This window comes from Rhinolophus hipposideros, assembly GCF_964194185.1.
Source record: "Rhinolophus hipposideros genome assembly, chromosome: 6".
Lineage (NCBI taxonomy): Eukaryota > Metazoa > Chordata > Mammalia > Chiroptera > Rhinolophidae > Rhinolophus > Rhinolophus hipposideros.
The window spans coordinates 2,482,419-2,502,851 of NC_138052.1; the positions used below are offsets into that span (position 1 = coordinate 2,482,419).

At 50.2% G+C, this 20,433-nt stretch overlaps 1 pseudogene across 1 annotated transcript; it reads right to left on the reverse strand.

Moving 5' to 3' along the window:
• Window positions 1–10,882: 10,882 nt before the first annotated feature.
• Window positions 10,883–12,108, reverse strand: LOC308499071 (frizzled-5-like; annotated as a pseudogene). The gene has a single exon. The product of its transcript is annotated as a frizzled-5-like (transcript).
• Between the last annotated feature and the right edge of the window lie 8,325 nt (window positions 12,109–20,433).

The window sequence follows — 20,433 nt, forward strand, 5'->3', positions numbered from 1 at the left end:
GCCTGACTATGCCAAGTAATGTCATCAAAAAACATCCAGCCTAAGAGAAAACTTCTCAGAGTTTATTTGAGCCAAACTGACAATTGTCAGGAAGCAAAATCTCAACGGATTGAAAAAATGCTCCAGAAAACAGCCATTTTGCAATTTATTTTATACAATAGACTCAAAGGAGGAAGGTTACATGAAATCCATTGGTGATTGATTAAGGGGGTGGGAGAAAGCAAAGCGGGAAAATCTCTGGGATTGGATAAAAGTAAACTGAGTGACAGGTACTTGTTTTACATAGGTGGGTACAAGACAATTAATAGTTCACATAGAGATGTTAATCAAAGGAAAAGAATAATAATGAGGGATTCTGTGCTTTCCTGCTCTGGTCCAGAAAAAGGGATTACTGACATTCCAAGGATGTAATTTTAGGTGTAAAAAGACAATAGACAGGCCCACTTAAAGGCACAGATTAACTTTAGGAAGGAGGCTTTTGGCTGAAGATATGACTTCCCGCTATGGCCCACTTAGTTATGAAATTCTTTATGCTCACGCCATCTTATGTGGTTATTTTCAGTCTCCTGAGCTTGTCAGGGTTAATATGTGGCTCGTTTTCCATCCACAAGAGTCTGGAGACAAGGGCCTGCAGAGGGAATAGGTCATTCTCAGCCACAGCCCCTCAGCCTTGCCCAGATCTGTCACGTGCTCTGTCCTGTTTGCCACAGGCAGTGTTAGAAAGCAGTTATTCAAAGCTTTGTTCCTCCTACAACACTTGGTTGTTCTGTAGAGCACAAAAGTGAAAGAAGCCTCTTTAGCAGGGGGAGCAGTTCATTAAAACACATAACTACATTTCCTAGCTAGGGGGTTGGAGCGGGGGTTCCCATTGTGCACTTGAGAGGTGATAAGGATGAACTGGGACTGAAGGAAACTGATCAGGCTGGGAGGTCTGTGGGCAGAGCTGGGCTCCTTGAACTCTATGGCCCTAAGTTCCTCTTTATAAAACTCTCTGGTTCTAACTTCCTGGCTCACTGCCATATAGATATCCTCCATCTTGGCACACAGTCAAATGTGCATGTGGCTCGCCAGGGGCCACAGGTTCTAATTCTGGCAGCACTTTTGCCCTTTATCCTTTCCCCAAATAAATCCTTCTGCTGACAGTCTGCCTAGTCGATGTTAGTGTTTAGTGGACAGAGTTCAGATCACATATGCTGTTATGAAGGTTCTATGTGGGATCCATGAGGTTTGCTCCTGGCAGCAAGTGGCAGGATTAGTGCAGCCCTGACCCAGGAGGAAACAGCCTAATGAATACCGACTTGGAAACAGTGCTGTGGGCACATTATTTCAGCTCGTCCACGTGCATAGTTATACACACACACACACACACACACACTCACCCGCCATGGGGAAATATGGCAAAGGATTGCAAGGATAAACAAGAAGGCGCCAAGAAAAATGATTTTCAGCCAATTTAGACAACTTCAAAATGTGAGGAGGGAAATAATATAAATTCAAAAGCCTTCCTAAGGACACATCAACTGATTCACTGAGAAGTCATATGAGTTCCTTTAGTCAACCTTCTGAATATTCACCCCCTAATCTGTGCAGAAAGACTTTTCTTAAAATTGAACTGTGAAAAAGGAACAGCCCAGAAGCTGCACACGTGAGACTAAACTGAGCCCTCAGTCCTCTCCAACTTCACAGAGCTGGCTGAGGAAAAATTGCTAAATCACTACACAATCTTTCATTTTATAATTATTTTCGTCTGTATGGATTGTTTGCATAATAAAAATGCAAACTAGGGGGAAATAGAGGATGACATTGAATTATCTCTGGCTTCTCTCCTCTGGGTAAGGGTAGGGCAGTGGATATTAGTAAGATTAGGGAAGCAGGTGGGCTTTATGCTCCAGGGAAGGGAGAGGGATAGCAGGGTGAGAACAGAGACTGCAAACAAAGAGGCAGCTCTGAAAGTATACCCCAATAAGCACGGACTATATTGCCTATCCTTGGCTTAGTATCCTCTGTGTTAACTGTCTTATTTTCTCAAGTAAATTGGTGGTGGTTTTTAACTTTGCCATGTTGCCAGAATGAAAAAATAATTTTTTTAAATGAAGAATTCAATCACTTTCATCCACTTTCATCTACAACTTTTAGATACACTGTGTACCATTTCTAGATTCCACCACGAAGAGAAAGACAGAAGGGGGACAGTCTGAGTAGACACAGTGACTAAAGGCAGCAGAACAATCTATGTACATTCTGGGAAGATATATTATAGTAAAATAAGACCCGGTCTTATATTGATTTTTGCTCCAAAGGATGCATTAGAGCCAATTGTCTGGCTAGGTCTTATTTTCGAGGAAACAGGGTAAATGAGGGAAGAGTCCAAAGTGATCAGAAAAGATCCTCATTTGAAAAACAGGGGAGGATTTGGCCCTTAGGGGAACTATTCAAGAATCTGAAAAGAAGCTTCTGAATAAGTAGAGGTGATTGTGGAAGTGACCTAAAATGGTGGCCCAAGCGAAGAGAGAGGTCCCCAGCCTAAGCCCCAGCCCACTTCTGCATAACCCTCTCCAAGCCACACCCCGAGTCAATCACCAGACGACACCTACCCCTTCCCCAACTCCAGGAAGTCCCCAACCCATAAAAATCTGCTCAAAACCTTGCTCAGGGCTCAGTCTTTGGGAAGGATTCCACTGAGCCCGCCTGCGTAATAAACCTGACTTTCCTAACTCTGTGAGTGCCGTTTGGGTTCTTTCCAGTCCTGGTATCCGTAACATTCTTTGTTCCCTGACCGGGAAACCCAACCACACTGCCCCCTTGAGTCCCTGGTTTGGGCAAGAGCAGGCCGTAGGGTGGCAGGAGAGCTGAGACATGGCTAGGTGCGCCCTGATGATTTCGGCAGGCCTGGGACTGGCGACCTCCCGCTGCCTCTGGCCCTTGACTCCCTGCTGGAATCCAGCAGAGAGAAAGGATGGATGGTAATACCCTGGGGCCTGGACCCAGTTAGGCCTGCCTAAGGGCAGAAGGGGAGCCTGATCACCTCCCGTTGAGTCCCACTTGGGACTCTAGGTAGGGCCATTCCAGGGGAGGGTGTCTTTCATCCCTGAATGAATGTGTGAGTGCTTGGTCCCGAATGGGATTCTGTGTGGATCCATAGCCAACAGGAGCCCGAGTGAGCCCCAACCCTGTGTTCTGTGGTAGCGTCGCACGGCATGATGGTGATTCGCACTCTTGGAGTGCGACCAAGCCCAGGGCTGATATGGGCACACCTTAGCCAAGATGTACCCAAAGTTCCCACGAGGGACACGGACAGGCAGGTGCCTAATTGAGACCCTTCCATTGTCTATGCTACACCAAACATCATGGGAGGGAGTCACGAGAAACCCACGGTTCTAGACTGAATGTTAAAGAATTTCAGGAAAGGTTTCGGAGGCGACTACGGGGTCAAAATGACTCCCGGATGTCTCCGCACCTAATGTGAACTAGAGTGGCCAAGTTTTGACGTGGGATGGCTCTCAGAAGGCATTCTTGACCTCCCCACGATTTGCTGAGTCTACATAGTTGTCACCGGGACCCCAGGACATCCAGACCAGTTCCCTTACGTTTACTCATGGTTGGAAATAGCCCGAAACCTTCCTCCTTGGGTACGGTTCTGCTCCAATTGTAGGGGACAGTCCAAGGTCCTCGTTGCACGGAACCCATGGGGCCGAGCCCAGAAAGACATGACTAAGACCATTTACCAGGGAGACTCAGATGAAGAGCCGCCACCACCTCCTTACGCACCACGGCCAATGGCTGCAACGGCCCTGCCACTTCCGGACACTCCACTTCCAGCCTTGGCCTCCCTGTGGTCCCAAACCAACCAGCCAAGAGCCCGACTTCATAGGATTAGTGAGAATCGAGTCAGACTGAGGAAGACCGGTCTCGTTCGAACTCAATCCCCAAGAGCACACGGTTGGCTTAGATGTAGGGGACCAAGCAGTGACTTAACGGTAGACACTGGAGCAGAACACTCAGTAGTCACCACACCGGTGGCACTGCTCAGGGACTGCAGAGTCACCATAATGGGAGCTACTGGGGATCAAGCTAAGAGCCGACCGTTCTGCCAGGCTCAGACTTGTAAATTAAAAGGACACACCATGTCGCACGAGTTCCTCAACTTACCAGACTGCCCAATCTTGCTCCTGGGACTCGAAGTCCTTACCAAGTTAGGGCCACAAATCTCCTTCGAACCATCAGACAAAGCCACCACGTCACTGCAGCTCCCGTCAGAAAGACTTATTCTGTCTATCACCACCCAGAGGGAAGAAGAATGGAGGCTCTATGGGACCGGCAGTGTAGAACCGAACCCAGAAGACTACCGATTTCCCAGAGGTTTGGGCTGAAGATAACCCACCTGTGCTAGCAAAACATAAGGCCCCAGTTTTGGTGGAACTGAGACCTGGAGCTCAACCCCAAGCTATGCCAATATCCCATCTCCAGGGAAGCTTGGGCAGGGATTCAAATACACCTCGCCCATCTCACAGCAGCAGGGATACTCGTAGAGTGCCAGTCACCATGGAATACGCTCCTCCTGCCGGTAAGGAAGCCTAATGGACAATACCGGCCAGTACAAGATTTGAGAATGGTAAACCAAGCCAGTCTCCCTACACCCGTTAGTCCCAAATCCATATACTCTCCTCAGTCAGCTGCCCCCAGAGGCTGGATGGTTCACCTGCCTGGACCTGAAAGATGTATTCTTCTGCATTTGGTTGGCGCCCCAGAGCCAATCACTGTTCGCCTTCGAATGGACTGAACCTGATACCGGCTGGCAGCTCCAGCTGACATGGACTCGGCTCCCACAGGGCTTCAAAAACTCCCCAACTCTCTTTGGGGAAGGGCTAGCCTCAGATTTAGCCACCTTCCTTCGAGAAGAATACCGCTGCACTCTATTGCAATATGTGGATGATCTGCTCTTAGCCTGTGCCACTGAAACCGAGTGCCAAACCGCGACATGGGCACTCCTATCCCTCTTAGCCAAGACGGGGTATAGAATCTCCTGGAAGAAAGTCCAGCTCTGCAGAAAACAAGTACAATACTTGGGCTTTGTCATCTCCAAAGGACAGCAGGCCCTTAGCATCGAGCGGAAGAAAGTCATCACTTCCCTCCCTCGGCCCACCAACTGGAGAGCGCTCCGTGAGTTTCTTGGGGCCGCCAGCTTCTGCTGGATCTGGATTCCTGGCTTTTTGGCAATAGCCCAGCCCTTTTATGAGACTCTAATTCGTCAAGAAAAGGTCCTCATGCTATGCACAGAAGGTCAAGAACACGCCTTCCAGCAGCTCAAGAGCTCACTTGGATAGGCCCCAGCCCTCAGGTTACCTGAGGCTGAGAGGTCATTCCACTTATTTGTCCATGAAAGAGACAAAATAGCCTTAGGACTGCTGGCCCAAACAGTTGGACCATGGCTCCGTCCCATTGCCTACCTCTCAAAGAAACTAGACCTGGTAGCAGCGGGTTGGCCACCAGGCCTGTGGACCCTAACAGCCATTGTGATACTCATCAAAGAGGCAGATAAGCTCACCTTAGGCCAGAGACTCATAGTTAAGGTACCCCACTGGGTCACCACCTTAATGAACAGTCAAGGACCCCGATGGCTGTTGAATGCATGGCTGACTCAGTATCAAGAGCTACTCCTGGAAAACCCTCGAATCTCATTTGAAACTGTGCGCACCCTGAACCCAGCCACTTTCCTGCCAACCGAGGAAGGGGATCCGGAACATGACTGTATAGAAGTTATCAACGAGGTCTACACCACCAGACCCGACCTCCAGTACAGCCCACATCCTAACCCGGACCTTACTCTGTATACTGATGACAGCAGCTTCCTGAGGGACGGAAAACGTCACGCAGGGTATGCGGTAACTACCACAGATGAGGTACTCAAGAAAGGGGCACTTGCATCGGGATGGTCGGCACAACGGGCAGAACTATGGGCACTTACTCTACCTGAGGGCCGAAAAGTCAACATCTACACCGACTCTCGGTATGCCTTTGCAACCGTCCATATCCATGGGGCTATATACAAAGAAAGAGGCCTTCTGACTGCGGAGGGAAAAACTATTAAAAATAAACAAGAAATCCTTAACTTGCTACAAGCCATTTGGCTTCCCCAGCAGGTTGCAGTTATCCATTGTCGGGGCCACCAGAGAAGCAACGAGCAGTCGGAAACCAGCTCACCAACACCACAGCTAAATCAGCGGCGATGGGAAGCCCTAGTGAACTACTCTCGGTCACTGACACTACCACCACATCCCTCCCGTGGTACACAAAAGAATTCAGATGGGCAAAGTCAGAAGGGGCCACCAGAGTGCCACAAGGGTGGTGGCAACTGCCCAATGGAAGACTCTTCATCCCAGCCCTGCTAGGTCCTCAAGTAACCGCTGAATATCACAAGTTAACCCACTTAGAAAAAGTGCTCTCAAACACCTCCTAGCCAAAAACTTTTACATTAGCTGGCTGTCAGCTCTTTGAAAGTCAATCGGAGAACGCTAACTCATTTGTGCAAAGAACAATCCAAAATCCGGCCCTAGCCCCATCCCCGGGATTCAGAGAAGTGGTACCACACCTTTTAAGGACCTGGACAACTGCTGCAGTACTAAGTACTTGCTGGTCCTGGTTTGTACCTATTCCGGGTGGGTCGAAGCCTTCCCCATTCAGACTGAGAAGAGCCGCGAAGTAGCCAAGGTCCTCCTTAGGGAGATTATTCCCCAACGGGATTCCACTTTCTATCCACGGTGACAATGCGCCAGCTTTCATAGCAGAACTCCTCCAGATGGTAACCAGAGCCATGGGCATCAACTGGAGACTCCATACAGCATACCAACCACAAAGCTCAAGAAAGTTGAATGCATAAACCGTACCCTCAAGGAGACATTAGCTAAACTCCACCAGGAGATCTCCCTAGGGTGGGTGGACCTCCTACCACTAGCTGTCCTTCGGGCGCGCTGCACCCCTGGCAAATCTGGATTCTCTCCCTTCGAAATTATGTTCGGGAGGCCCACTCCCCTGCTAACCAGCCTCCCTGGCGACATTCGCCAGTTGGGGTTCTCCAGCCTCCAAAACCAGATGGCTGTGCCAGGCAAGGTCCTCACAGATGTATGTGTTTTCATTCTGGAAAGGGCTCCCATTTCTCTCAGGGCCCTGATACACCCGTTTCAATCGGGAGACCAAGTCTGGGTCAAAGATTAGAAGCGCGAGCCCCTCCGACCCGGGTGGATAGGCCCTCACACTGTCATACTTGTTACTCCCACTGCTCTGAAAGTTTCAGGCATCGCTCTGTGGATCCATCACACTCGGGTTAAAAGAGCCCAGCCGGAGGACAACACCTGGATCTCCCAACCTGACCCGGCCTGTCCACTCCGTCTGACCCTCAAGAAAAAGCCTGGATGAGCCTCGCCGTCGTCTGCCCAGCCTCTGTCTTCGCTTTCATTGGACTACTATTTCTAGCTTTTGCTGGTCCTCTTGGCTCCTACTCCTAGCCAGCCCACTCCTCACAATCCTCCTCCTTGCTACCATGTGGGAAACCGTGCTGAAGTGCTAGCAGGTGTTGTTCTGTGAAATGTTGAACCTTTGACTTCCTTGAGTGGTTTGTGCTCCCAGCAAGGCAAAACTTGCTACTTTGAGAACACAGAAACTGACAAGGTCAGGAAGTGCGGAGCTGGCCAGAAAACAAGCCCTGGTGCATTACCTTCATTGTAACTATTAGATTGCATACAGTTCTGTTACTTTTTTGAGGCCCAGAGTATATAAGCTGCAAAAATAAACTTGGGGTGAGGTATTCTACTTAGAACTGAGGCATTCTACTTAGAACTGCAGCAGTCTACTTAGAATTGCCTGCCCTCCCGATCCCATCTTTGTCTCTCTTCTTTTCTTCTTTTTTTTCTCAATCCTCACTCCCCACTTCAGGGACTGTTCGTCTCGTCGGCAGGCACCGACACTACCATCGGGCCATGCATAGTTAATGCTGTCGTACGTTTCACAGAGGCCTCCGTTACCTGTCGGGTTACAGCCTGGATCTTTGCCCTGCGGGGTTATCGTTCTTTTATCTAATATGATGATCTCTAAGTTGTTACCACTTACAATCATCAACAGGGGGAACATGATGGGGGAACTGACCTAAAATGGTGGCCCGAGCGAAGAGAGAAGTCCCCAGCCTAAGCCCCAACCCACTTCCACATAAACCCGCCCAAGCCACACCCCGAGCCAATCACAAGACGACACCTACCCCTTCCCCAACTGCAGGAAGTCCGCAACCCATAAAAACCTGCTCAAAACCTTGCTAGGGGCTCAGTCTTTGGGAAGGATCCCCACTGAGCCTGCCGGCGTAATAAAGCTGACTTTCCTAACTCTCTGAGTGCTGCTTGGGTTCTTTCTGGTCCTGTATCCATAACAGAGGAATCATGTGCAAAGAGTTCTCTAGGCCATGTGTGCTAGGTTTTGTGGGGTCCACTGAAGTTTCCATTTTGATTCAGAAGATAAGTGTAAGAGCAGCTCATTTTTATAACCGTGAACAGGTTTTAAGTGTCCTTAAGACGGGAATACCAAGCTTCTCTCCACAGCAGTGTTTTAATTCTCTATGGGAACTATGTATTTGTTTACTTAATATCCATGAAGGAAAAATTGACCTGGGCTTCAATCTTACTTTTCTAACTTTGGTATAAATGAAGCACAAATGCCTAGACATGTTTTCTTAAGGATGCGTTCTCAAATTTTAATTGCTTTTGCCATTTGAGCTTCCTACATTTAGTCACCAACTCAACCCTGGTCAATGACATTTTGGTGGCCATAGCACTGTCACCCCCTTCCTTGTAAAGGCCTCACACTGTTCATGAGTGGTTAAACAAATTAGTAAAGCAAACTGAATTTTTGAATAGTGAAGTGTGTTTGTCAGTGTGTATGTGTGTGGGGGGGTGCAGTTGAGTGTGCACACAGGCACTTATCAATATATAAGCTTTCTCAGAAAAAGAGGGAAAAAATGTACTAAGGTGGCAGTGTGGGAAACAGCTTTCCTCCTGCTATAGCAGTTAACTGATCCAAATTTCCAAAGCTTATGCAAATGTGTTGCGGGTCTCATTTGTTTTCTGATACTGCACAGAGCAGTGTCTTGCTGCCTTTGGAATATCTGGCTGTACAGTAGTCCAAAGTCCAGGGAGACCTATTTTCCCTCATGACTGCCTGTGTTTGCTCACAGGTAGCCAGCCTCCCTCCCCCACTTCAAGCACCTCATTCAAGGGTGAGGAGGTTTCTTATCACGGCTCTCCAGGAGAGGAGGAATAAGAAAAGCAAAAAAGATTGTTTCACAGGATAAAGGAGGTGGGATAGGGGTGGAGCCCATAAATGTTGGAAATTTACATAATTACTGGAAGTATAGCCATATAGTTCTTAAATCTACAAAGCAGCTCCCTTTAGCAACTATCACTAAGTACTTCCAGAAAAGGAGTGGGTTTACGTGTACCCAAATTCTAACACAAGTTGTTTTGTACAAAAAAAAGAACTGGCATCACTGAAGCCTAGTATTAAGTACCACTCACTCCTCTGGCACAGAACTGCCATCTGAACCATCAAGAATTCAAGCTTAACCAATTGCCATCCCATAGGTCCTCACTACTCCAACTGTTGATACCGGACGGTATGATGCCACCTCTAACTTACTCAAACGCTCATGCTGTTATAAAGGAGAGTGCTTACAAGTACCACAGAAAAGAAACTCAAGCTCGCTAAAGAAATAAGAATGAACAGAAAATTGCTCAACATGCCCTAACCTTGTCACCGTGGGGAGGTCCTACCCCATTATACTCCGCCCCCCCATTTGGTGTGACTTGGAGTTTCCCCTCAGGCAGGACTATAGCAGGAAAAACCATCTTGGACACTTTAAGCAGTGGAAGGAGAAACAAGCTGAAAAAGTATTGCTGTCAACTTCCCTGTCACCGCAACCCAAAGTTTCACTGGTCACATTTTCTTTAAAGAGACAAGTATAGGAAATACATTTTTCCAATTTAGACCACACAGTTCAAAGAAACCTGAACCAAGGGAAACTTCATTAGAATGCCAACCTAAGAACTGTGAAGACCACAAAACAAATGCCAAATGCAACAAAGTCAAAAATTTTTAAAAATACACATAAATTAAAAACAGCCTTCCCCAAAGAAGGCAGTAAGAATCCCAAAACAGAATACAGATGAGCTGAGCCCCCTTGAGAAGTCCTGGGACAGCTGTTCCCTTCAAAGGGCCCTTTTCCCCTCTCTCCAAGTTGGGGGGAGTGGTTGGGGAAGGCAAACACAAGTGAGGCAGGCAAAGCTACTAAGCAAAACAATCCCCCTACCTCACTCCAGGACCATACCTCCAACGCTGCCTGATGCAGGGACAACGGGGGACACCTGATTGTGGTAGGCAGTTGCAAAGGGGTGGGGATGGGGGTCCAGAGGCCCAATCCTGCCCCTGAGCACTGCGTTGGCTTCTGGCTTCGGCACAGTCCCCAGCCGCCCTCGCACCTCTGGTCTTGTGGCCCGTTGAACCACGCAGCAGCAGCAGCTACTGGAGCGCCGCCAGGACTCTACAGTCTTGTGGGACCAAAGCCGGACGCTCTACATGATGCCAACCACGAGGCACGTGATGTACTTGAGCACCCAGTACTCCAGCTTGGGGCGCTGTGGGCCGGTGTTGAACCTGCACATGGTGCTCCTCCAGGGAGCAGGCCACCTGTGCTGGTGGGACTGGGTAGAGCAGCGTGAAGATGCCCATGCGGGTCATGAGCTTCTCCAGCTGGTCTGTCTCGGTGCAGCCCTGCTTGATGACCCTGCACAGGTGGAAGAGCAACTCGAAGCCCTCCAGGATGAAGAGCGTGCCCGCCCACCTGCAGCTACAGCACCAGAGGGCCCAGCACAAAAGCGTGCAGTGAGTTCAGGTTCTGGTTGCCCAGGGAGCAGATGCCAGCCACCGGGTCCCCATCCAGGGAGCTCAGTGCCAATGCGGTGATGGACTTGACCCTGGGGATGAACCACAAGGCCACATGGAAGTACTGCACATACCCCACGATGGCCTCGTTGTCCCACTTCATGCCAGCTGCCAAAAACCAGGTGAGCGACAGGTGACCCACCACATGGAGCTGGCCATGCTCAACAAGTAGACCAGAAGGAAGACAATAGTGCACAGCGCAGGGCCCTCCTAGTGAGTATGGCTGTGCTCCTAGTTGCAGGCAACACTGGCAGGACCCACGACCAGGAGCACCAGGAGGCCCAGCGACACGCACAAGTAGAAGGCTAGAAGGAAGCTGATGGGGCACTCAGGGTAGCAGAAGCATTCCATGTCTATGAGGAAGGTGGCCACTGTGGTGGAGGTGGAGATGAAGCACAGCACAGACCACAAGCCCATCCAGAAGGTGAAGGCCCGCTAGGCGGGGTGCAGGAGGGCTGGTAGCAGGGAATCTCGCAGTTGGGTATCTGGCCTATAGCACCGGTTGTACAGTGGGTGAGACTTCTTCAGGATGGGTAGGCAGGATTCTTGGTACTTGCACACGGATGGATCCTCGCAGCCCACTGGCCTCCTCTCTCAACTTCTCCCCTCTCCTCCTGGGGCTGGCGCGCCCCGAGAGGGTGGGTTGGCAGGGAAGGCCCTTGGGGGTGCAATGGCGGCCTGGCTGCAGTTGTAATCCATGCACAGATCCTCTGTGTAGCGGCCCAGCAAGGGAGGGGTCGCTCCTAAACTGCGACCCACGAAGCTCTACTGGGGCAAGAGCAGGGAGCGGCCCACCGGCACACTCAGAACGGCAGGGCTTTGGTAGAGTCAGGCAGGCAGATAGATGGGCGTGTACGTTGAGCACAGGAAAAAGAGCAGGCACAGAGAGCAGTGGATCTCCACCAGTGGTCAGAACTGGGGCACCTCCAGGCCCACCTTGTCCCGCATGTCGTGATTAAACTGGTTGGGCATGTGCGTCAGGCGTAGCGGATGTGGTGGCACATAGGTACCGAGATTTCCTGGCACAATGGAGGATGCAGCCGCCAGGCCTGCCAACTGCGTGGGAAGCAGCAGCAGCAGCAGCAGCAGCAGCAGCAGCGAGGCCGGCGCCCACGGGTCAGGTGGAGCCATGACGCCCTCCCTCCGCCTGCAGCTCGCACTGGGCCGAGGCCAGAAGGGAAAAGCGAGATGGGGGTTTCCTCTCCTCCGACTTGCGCGTGGGCTGGGGCTGACAACTTGGTGGTTTCTCTCTCAGTTCAAGAAATCTGCGCAAAGACAAACTGTTTCGGGAAGGCGCTGCCTCCCTTCGCAGGCAGCGCTCAGCACTTCGCAGGACAGGACTGGGGGAGGGGCAGGAGGATTCCGACTGCACGGAACGTATTCTTTATCAAGAAGCGAGGGGGAGAAGGATAACGGCTTTCAGTCCGGGGGAGTCAACGGCTGAGTTCCCGCAAGCGTTCACCAAATCTCTACATTAACCTCCCCCTTCTCTCCCGCCACTTCCTGCAAGGCTGGACCAGGGGTCTTAGCGCTGCCCCCCCACCCCCCATAAACGGGCAAAGAGCCTGGAAGAAGAACCCGGAGAAGTGAAGGCGCGGGCTCTCACCGCGGCGAATCCCGAGAGAGGCAGATAGGCCCCGGCCAGCCTGGCTCCCCCGTCCCTGGGACACTGTTCAAACGGGAGACTCAGAGCCAAGATGGCGCCGGAAAGGTTGGCGACAGGCGGGGGTCGGTATCCGCTGTGGCGGCGCATGGCACCAGGCGGGGGAGTTTCAGAAAGGGGGGCGCCCCCCGAACGCGCTCGCCCCTTCCTTGCCCGCACCCACCTCCCGCGTGTTCCTAAGGGGCCGACGTGCGTTCCGCGGGGTCCCGGAGCCAGACCAGGGGCGAGCGCGCCTGCGGCACCTAGCCGAGAGGAAGGCGCGGTGTGGAGGCCGGGGTACCCGCACCTCACAGCACGGTTACCAGCCAGTGCCGGACCCTCGGGGACAAGGCACGCAGCCGCCGCCTCCCGCCCGCCGCTCTCCTCCCCTGCAGGGGGCTCCTTGCTCCAGGGGACTCCTGGGGGCGCTCCTGGGACGCGACGGGCTAGGTCATCCCCCGCAAACTCACACCCGGTCGCCCAACTCCTGCTGCATTTGACGGCGCGCGGTGGCGACAGCGGCAGCGGTGGCGAGCTGATGGCCACCGGCCCACTGCCCTCCCCTTCTTCGTGGGTTCAGCTGCAACTAAAGCGCGCCATGAGACACGGGCCCACGCAGTCCTCTAGGGCCGGGGCTAGCTTGGTGGGTCACCCCACTACGCACTCCGCGCGTCCGGAGCCCACTGCACCCCGGCTTTACCTCTCCTCGGTGCTCCCACGGCCCCGCCCCAGCCTGGAGCCGAGGAATGCCGGCCAATCGCAGGCCGGGAAGCGTCGGGGGTGGAGCGAATGCTAATCACGCTTTCCTGACACCCGGGGAGGGAAACGCTAGCTGGACATCCCAAAGACTTCTCTGCTGGCGCCCACGGTTGCGGGACTCACTCTCCTGTTATGTTCTAGCTTCCGAACCTGTGCTCTGAGGGCCCCTACCAGTTCTCCACTCCGCAGCTAAGAATCCTTACACAGGCCTGCGCTTCTTTAAAAGAACTGCTCAATCATTCCTAACCGTGGCACCTGTCTCCCCTCTGTGCCGTCCTCATACGAGGGGAGCTCACCTCGAGAGAATAGAGAGAACAGCGAATCCTTACGGAGCCCCCACTCTGTGCCAGACACAGCGTGAATCGTTTACATTTTAATATAAGATCTCAGATCCTTGCAACATGTTGTTCAATGAGGCAGGTACTCCTTACAGGTGAAGAAACACGTTTAGAAACTTGACCAAGGTAACCGAGGGTATGATAGTTCCCCAAGAAAACCGCAACCTGAACCATCTCGTTCCCTGCGGTATTCAGAGAGCCTGGCAATAGTAGGCGCTCAAATGACAAAACCTGGATTCAAACCCAGGTAGTTGGGCCAGGGCATGCACAATTTTAAGCACGCCCCCAAAATTCAACAGGTATCTCCCTGCCCTCAACCTTTATTTTTGCATTTCCTAAGAAAATCATATGGTTGTGACCAGAAAGATTTTCTTTCTCTTTGGAAGTCTCCAGAGAGGTTAGTTCTTTATCAGTGGAGATTGAAAATCCATGGCACTTCCCCTCAGAGAGAAGCAACGCTCAGCTTCGGGCTTTGTAAGGAGCAGAGCGCCGCCCCCTGGCGCTGCACAGCTTCGGCCCCCTGGGGCTGCTGGCAGCTTAGCCTCGCCCCTGCACGCCGTCCGGTGCCTGCTGGGCCACCTAGCAGTCTTTGGCAGGAACACCTGCTGGACGCCTCCACTGTCACAACACGCCGTGGCGCTCTCCAGGTAGGTTTTCATGCTGCAAGTTTTAGATGTCCTACAAGTGCCTCTTTTCTACGTGTTCTAATAAGGTTGAAACACAGGTGTTTAGCATACTTGAAATTCATTCACAGGCTTACAAAAGGGGTTGAATTGTTTCCTGTTCCCCACCTCTTCCTTCTAAAAGAAAGCGAAAAGTAGGCTGAAGGACCAAGGGACCGGCAGGACTCAGAACTGGACTAAAGGGGTGAGATAAGTGTCATGCGGACGATCCTGCTTGCTGTGCCATTTGTTCTGCGGGGCGTCCGGCGGTGTCCCCGCTCCCGCTCTCCACATAAGAACGCAGGACACGTTAAGGCCAAACAGGAACACTCACGGAGCCATAGATAGGGGAATCAAACCAATATATTCTCGCTGGTGGCTGGGCTGGAGACACAGGAAGCAGGATCTACATAATCTGCAACCCACCATCCTAACAGCAGTCCGCACTTGCCAGCCACCATCTTCTTGCTAGCCCCCATTCTTTCTGCTAGCGTAGCCATAGCAGTTATATTAGTGGCCAATGGCTCACTGGTTACAGCTGATGGCCAACTAGCCACAGCTGATGGCCATCCAATCACGGTTGATGGCCATTTACTACCCGAGCCAGCACCTTTCTATGTGAGGCCGAGAGCCTGGAAACTGCTTTTTGGGGCTTTGTCCCCACACTCCACCCCTACAGGGTCTCGCCTCACAATCTATGTGACAAGCGTCTTCTGCGAGGGGCCCTGTGCGAGGAGCCTGGAAGTGAATGCAATATCCTGGACGCAGCCAGGCTCTCTGAGCACAGCCAGGGTTTCTCAGGGCACCACCCCAGTACTTCTGGGCACAGCCAGACTTCCTGGGCTTCTTAGGGTACCACCTGTCTCCCCGAGCACAGCCAGGGTTTCTCAGGGCACCACCCCAGTACTTCTGGGCACAGCCAGACTTCCTGGGCTTCTTACGGTACCACCTGTTTCCCCGGGCACAGCCAGGGCTCTCAGGACACTGCCATTCTCTCTGGGCTCAGCCAGACTTCCTGGACACAGCCCGGGCTCTCAGGGCACTGCTACTCTCTCTGGGCACAGCCAGACTTCCTGGACACAGCCAGAGCCTCTCAGGGCACTGCCATTCTCTCTGGGCCTTTCAGGGTACCGTGCTGGAACAACAGCGTCTCACAGTCAAGGTGCTTACATATTCTCGATGGCGGCCAGTCAAGACACAAAAGCAAACATCCGCCAGTCCCACTACATGGTGGTATGTTCCCAAACAGTCAAGCGTCCATTAAATCAGGGATAGAAGGCAATTCCCCATAGTCCATGGTCATCTGCCAGGGCTGTCCTGGGGGTGAGGGACGACCTTGACCTCACCCTCATCTCCCACGGAGGACTCAGCAAGCGTTTCCTCCTGGGACGACAAGTCTTGCATCCGGGCTGCATCAGCAAGCAGTTCCCAGCCCACAGGGCAGCAACAACCTTTGCTTTCTCCAGCCTCTGCTGGTTGGGGAACTATCCATATCTTTCCACCCCTCCATGGGGATCGAGCTCTCTGGCAGCTGCTCCTCCTGGTCTTCCTCAGACTGAGCTTTCATATGCACAAACTGCTCCACTGCTCTTCGGAGAGCTTTGGCCAGCACTGTACCCTGCCGACTACGCCGTGTGTCATGTGGGGAGGCCTGCAGGGTCTCAGGCAGGGTCTCTGGTCCCGCTCCCCACATAAGAACGCAGGACATGGTAAGGCCAAACAGGAACACCCACGGAGCCATAGATAGGGGAATCAAACCAATATATTCTCGCTGGTGACTGGGCTGGAGACACAGGAAGCAGGATCTACATAATCTGCAACCCACCATCCTAACAGCAGCCCGCGCTTGCCAGCCACCATCTTTTTACTAGCCCCCACTCTTTCTGCTAGCATAGCCACAGTAGTTATATTAGTGGCCAATGGCTCACTGGTTACAGCTGTGGCCATCCAACCACAGCTGTGGCCATCCAACCACAGCTGATGGCCAACTAACAGCTGTGGCCATCCAACCACAGCTGATGGCCATCCAATCATAGTTGATGGCCATTTACTACCTGAGCCAGCACCTTTCTATGTGAGGCTGAGAGCCTGGAAACTGCTTTTTGGGTCTTTGTCCCCACAATAGGCCGCCGGTATCCTCGCTTTTGCGTCCTGGATCACATTTGTACAGACTGGGAGGCTAAGTGGCAGAATAGCCCTCTCCCTTCCCCTCATCAACAGGCTTTGTGGGAAATACTGAAGAATATTTGCATTAATCCCAGCCTCAGAGTTAAAAGTGAAAATAAATATCAATGGCTTCACAAACATCAAAACTAGTAATCAATATGTTTTACAAATACATTACATCTTTCATTCCCTGAAATCCTACAGGTGTTCCTATTTTATCTCTTGTTTTTTGGAGATACTTGCCACTCTGGGTCGGCAAAGTTCCCAGGGTTGAGAGTAGTGGGGGTTCAAAAGCCCTGGAATAGCAGTCAAAAAGGAAGGGAAACGCTCTGTGGAAAATACCTGCAGACTGTGAATGTGCCAAGAGAGGGCTGTCTCTCTCACTCTGTGCCCTTTATGCAACTTCTGTATTATTGATGATGGAACAAGTTTTGACTAATAACAAAAATGATTTGAAGTTGGAGACTGTTAATCACTCCTGCTGGAATTTACCCAGAATACAGGTGTTATTTTAAGAGTGAAATTTGTTAAATCAATAATGCAATTAGACTTAGCTCGTTTGCAGTTTGACTCATCAAATAGCTCTCTATCTAGCTACTGGTACTTAACTTAGTTTGCAGTTATATCCGCCCTGATACGCCCTCTTTGTTTCTCCCCTCACTGATTAACTGAAGAACTCTATTTTGTTCCCTTTCTCAAAGGACTCATACCTCTTTAATCCATTTAATTAAGACAATCCTCACCTGGAAAGGGCAATTTCTTAATCCTCAAGCTCCCAGACACCGGAATACACATAAAGCCTCAAGTCCTGGTGGCTGAGCCTGAGTTTAGAGATAACATCATCTTAAAACAGATCAGAACCAAAAAAAACAAAAAACAAAAAAAACAAACAACAAAAAAAAAACAGACCAGAACCCAGGAATCCGTGTCAGCCCTCAGACCGACCTGACCGACTCCTTATCCTTTGTTGTTCTTGTATACTTATAAAACCTTCTGACAGGTTGTCATGCGGGGTGGCCTGCGGGGTCTCTGGTCCTGCTCCCCACATAAGAACACAGGATAGGGTGAGGCCAAAAAGGAACACCCACGGAGCCATAGGTAGGGGAGTCACATCACCACAGTCTCACAGGAGGCTGGATTCATAGGACATGCGACCTGCTGTCCGCTTTTCAGCCAAACGACCGACTCCCCATTTGCTAGCTGCAATCCGCCCTGCTAACTGCAATCTGCACTTGCTAGCTCAGCCACCATCTTCTTGCTAGCCCCCATTTTCTGCTAGCGTAGCCACAGCAGTTATATTAATGGCCAATGGCTCACTGGTTACAGCTGACGGCCCACTAGCCACAGCTGATGGCTAGCCATCACAGTTGATGGCCATTTACTAGCTTAGTGAGCACCTTTCCACATGAGGCCAAGAGCCTGGAAACTGCGCTCCTGGCTCTGTCCCCACACAGGTCTAGGAACCGAGGGAGGCCTTTAGGGGCAGGAGTCCGCCATCCTCCCAGAATGCTGGCACTCTGAATAAACCTGCTTTTTTTCCCCACCAACCATGTCTGTCAGTTTTAAATTTTTTAGGCGGCAGACATCCAGACCTTAGCACGGTATCATTATTTCACTTGGTTCTAACTCAATGTTACCTACTGGACTATAAACCTCTGTCTTCTTAATCAATAGAGAAATGTTACTTGTGCTTGGAGAGCTCTAATAATAGAACTAATAATAGAAGTAGAAAACGTTGCCACAAGAGATTTATTTTGCATTGTATAGTTTTTTTGTGTCACTTGAAGTTTTGCCTTTTTACATATATTATTTCAGTTTAAAGGCAGTTGAAAATATGCTGACTGTTTAACATACAGTCACTACAGTGCTAGAGAATTCATTTCTATTAGTTCATGTAATCCTCACAATAATCAGATAAAACTGACACCATAATGACTTGCTTACTTAATTACTTATTTGTCACTGGAAAGGATAGAAATCAAAATTTTCTCCTGAGTCATAATTTCTTATTCATAAATAAGAAATAGTTTTAGAAAGCACTAAATTCTTTTAAGATGTATTTAAGCACCTAGAACATTGCTGTGCATTGTAGTCTATGAATTTACTCATCTAGCCTTCCATCCATTCATCCATCCATCCGATAAACACCAAATGTCTGATTGAAGACACTACTGCTCTATTAAACATGTTTCTACAAAGCCAAATTCATGAAATTCAACTGAAATTATTGTCTAAGATGTGTTCGTTAATTGATGAAAATACAACCAATAATGCTAACCAGCAGTAAGCGTATGACCTTCCAAAAGTTTTGAAGTATTGGCTTTGGGGTCTGTCATCGGGGAATAGTTAGAGCATTTTTAATCTCACTAGACTTGTGTTGATTATACTTGTATTATCCTGTTGAGACCCTTAAGAGTTCAATACTAGAACAGGAATGAATGGGTCGTAGTCTTTTGTATCTCCTTCCATATCTTGATAATCAAGCCTGACACAGTATGATGCACATAGATGCCTTCAGGAAATAGTTGTGAAATAAATGGATGAATAAATGACAACTGAGCTGAACTTTAAAAACTTTAGCAACTGTCATTGAATCCTTGAATACAGCTTACCTTATGAGCTCTATGTGAGTAGACCATACCCTGTTAAATGCATCAAGAGTCCAAACCTTGGCTCCGCCTGCCAGCCAGCTGTGCCACCTGGGGCAAGTCACCTAACGGCTCCAGGTCCTCTTTCCTTGTCTGTAAAATGGAGTTACAAATACTTTTCTACCACATGGAGATGTAGTGAGGGGTAAATGAATTTCTATGGCAAAGGGTTTAGAGTCACATCTAGCAGCTAGTAAGTCTGTATAAGTCTTAGTTATTATTACTAGTTTCTACTAGGGTTCATTCTTTTCTGTTTTCCCAATCTTGTATATTGCCTTTTGTATATCACTTTAAAAATGAAAAATAAAAGTTACATTTTTAGATATACTTTATGTCTAAGCAAACCTCCAGTTGTGGCCACCTATCTCTCATATTTAATTATTAGCTAAATTTGATGCAAAACAGGGATCCTTTCACTTGCCCTGGATCAAAGTGCAATAGATAGTAGTCCCAGAAATAGATGGCCCTGAGAACCACCCGATGGTAAACCTTGAGATAAACAACTTCCCTTGTACCTTAGCATCCCATTCCTGAGGACCAGGTCAAACCTTCAATTCTGTGTGGCCTCTTGTGTGTGTGCAGGGTGGATAAAGTGTGTGAAAGCTGAGGGCTCTGAATTCATCTAGAATCCAGTATAAGTGTAGAGCTAACTTGTTTTTGGGCTTTGCAGTCCTGATCTGAGTTGGGATGCCCCTCAGGCTAGATTTCCTGGTATCCTGGCAGAGGAAGTTTCGGTTCAATAAATACTGATGCTGGACATGCTGTGAGCCAAGCACTGGTACCAGGGGTGCACACATGATGAGGCGTGGACTTAACAGGCAGGGCACAGGCGGAGTGAAGAGGAGTCACCTAGGCCAACCTGGTGGCTCAGGGAGGACCCAAGCTGTGTGTGGAAGGCTGAATATGAGTTAGGTGATCTGTCACTCAGGGTTCAGTATAGGAAACAGAAACCACCATGGGTGTTCTGCCAGCAGAGAATGATTTAACACTGACACTGAGGCAGGGGCTTACAAAATTGATGGGAGGGCTGGAGGGGCAGCAGTGAGGGACCTGCCCCTGGAATACCGAGTTCAAGTGCCCACTACAGGAGCTGTGTTCCAAAAGTCGGAATAGTGTTGCTGCTGCCACTGCCCTTCACACCTATGAAACTGATGACTAGACGCTGACACAGGACACTGAGCCCAGCAGCATTGAACAGCTATTAGTAACCTTCCCTCTCAAATCTTGCTTTCCAGCAGCAA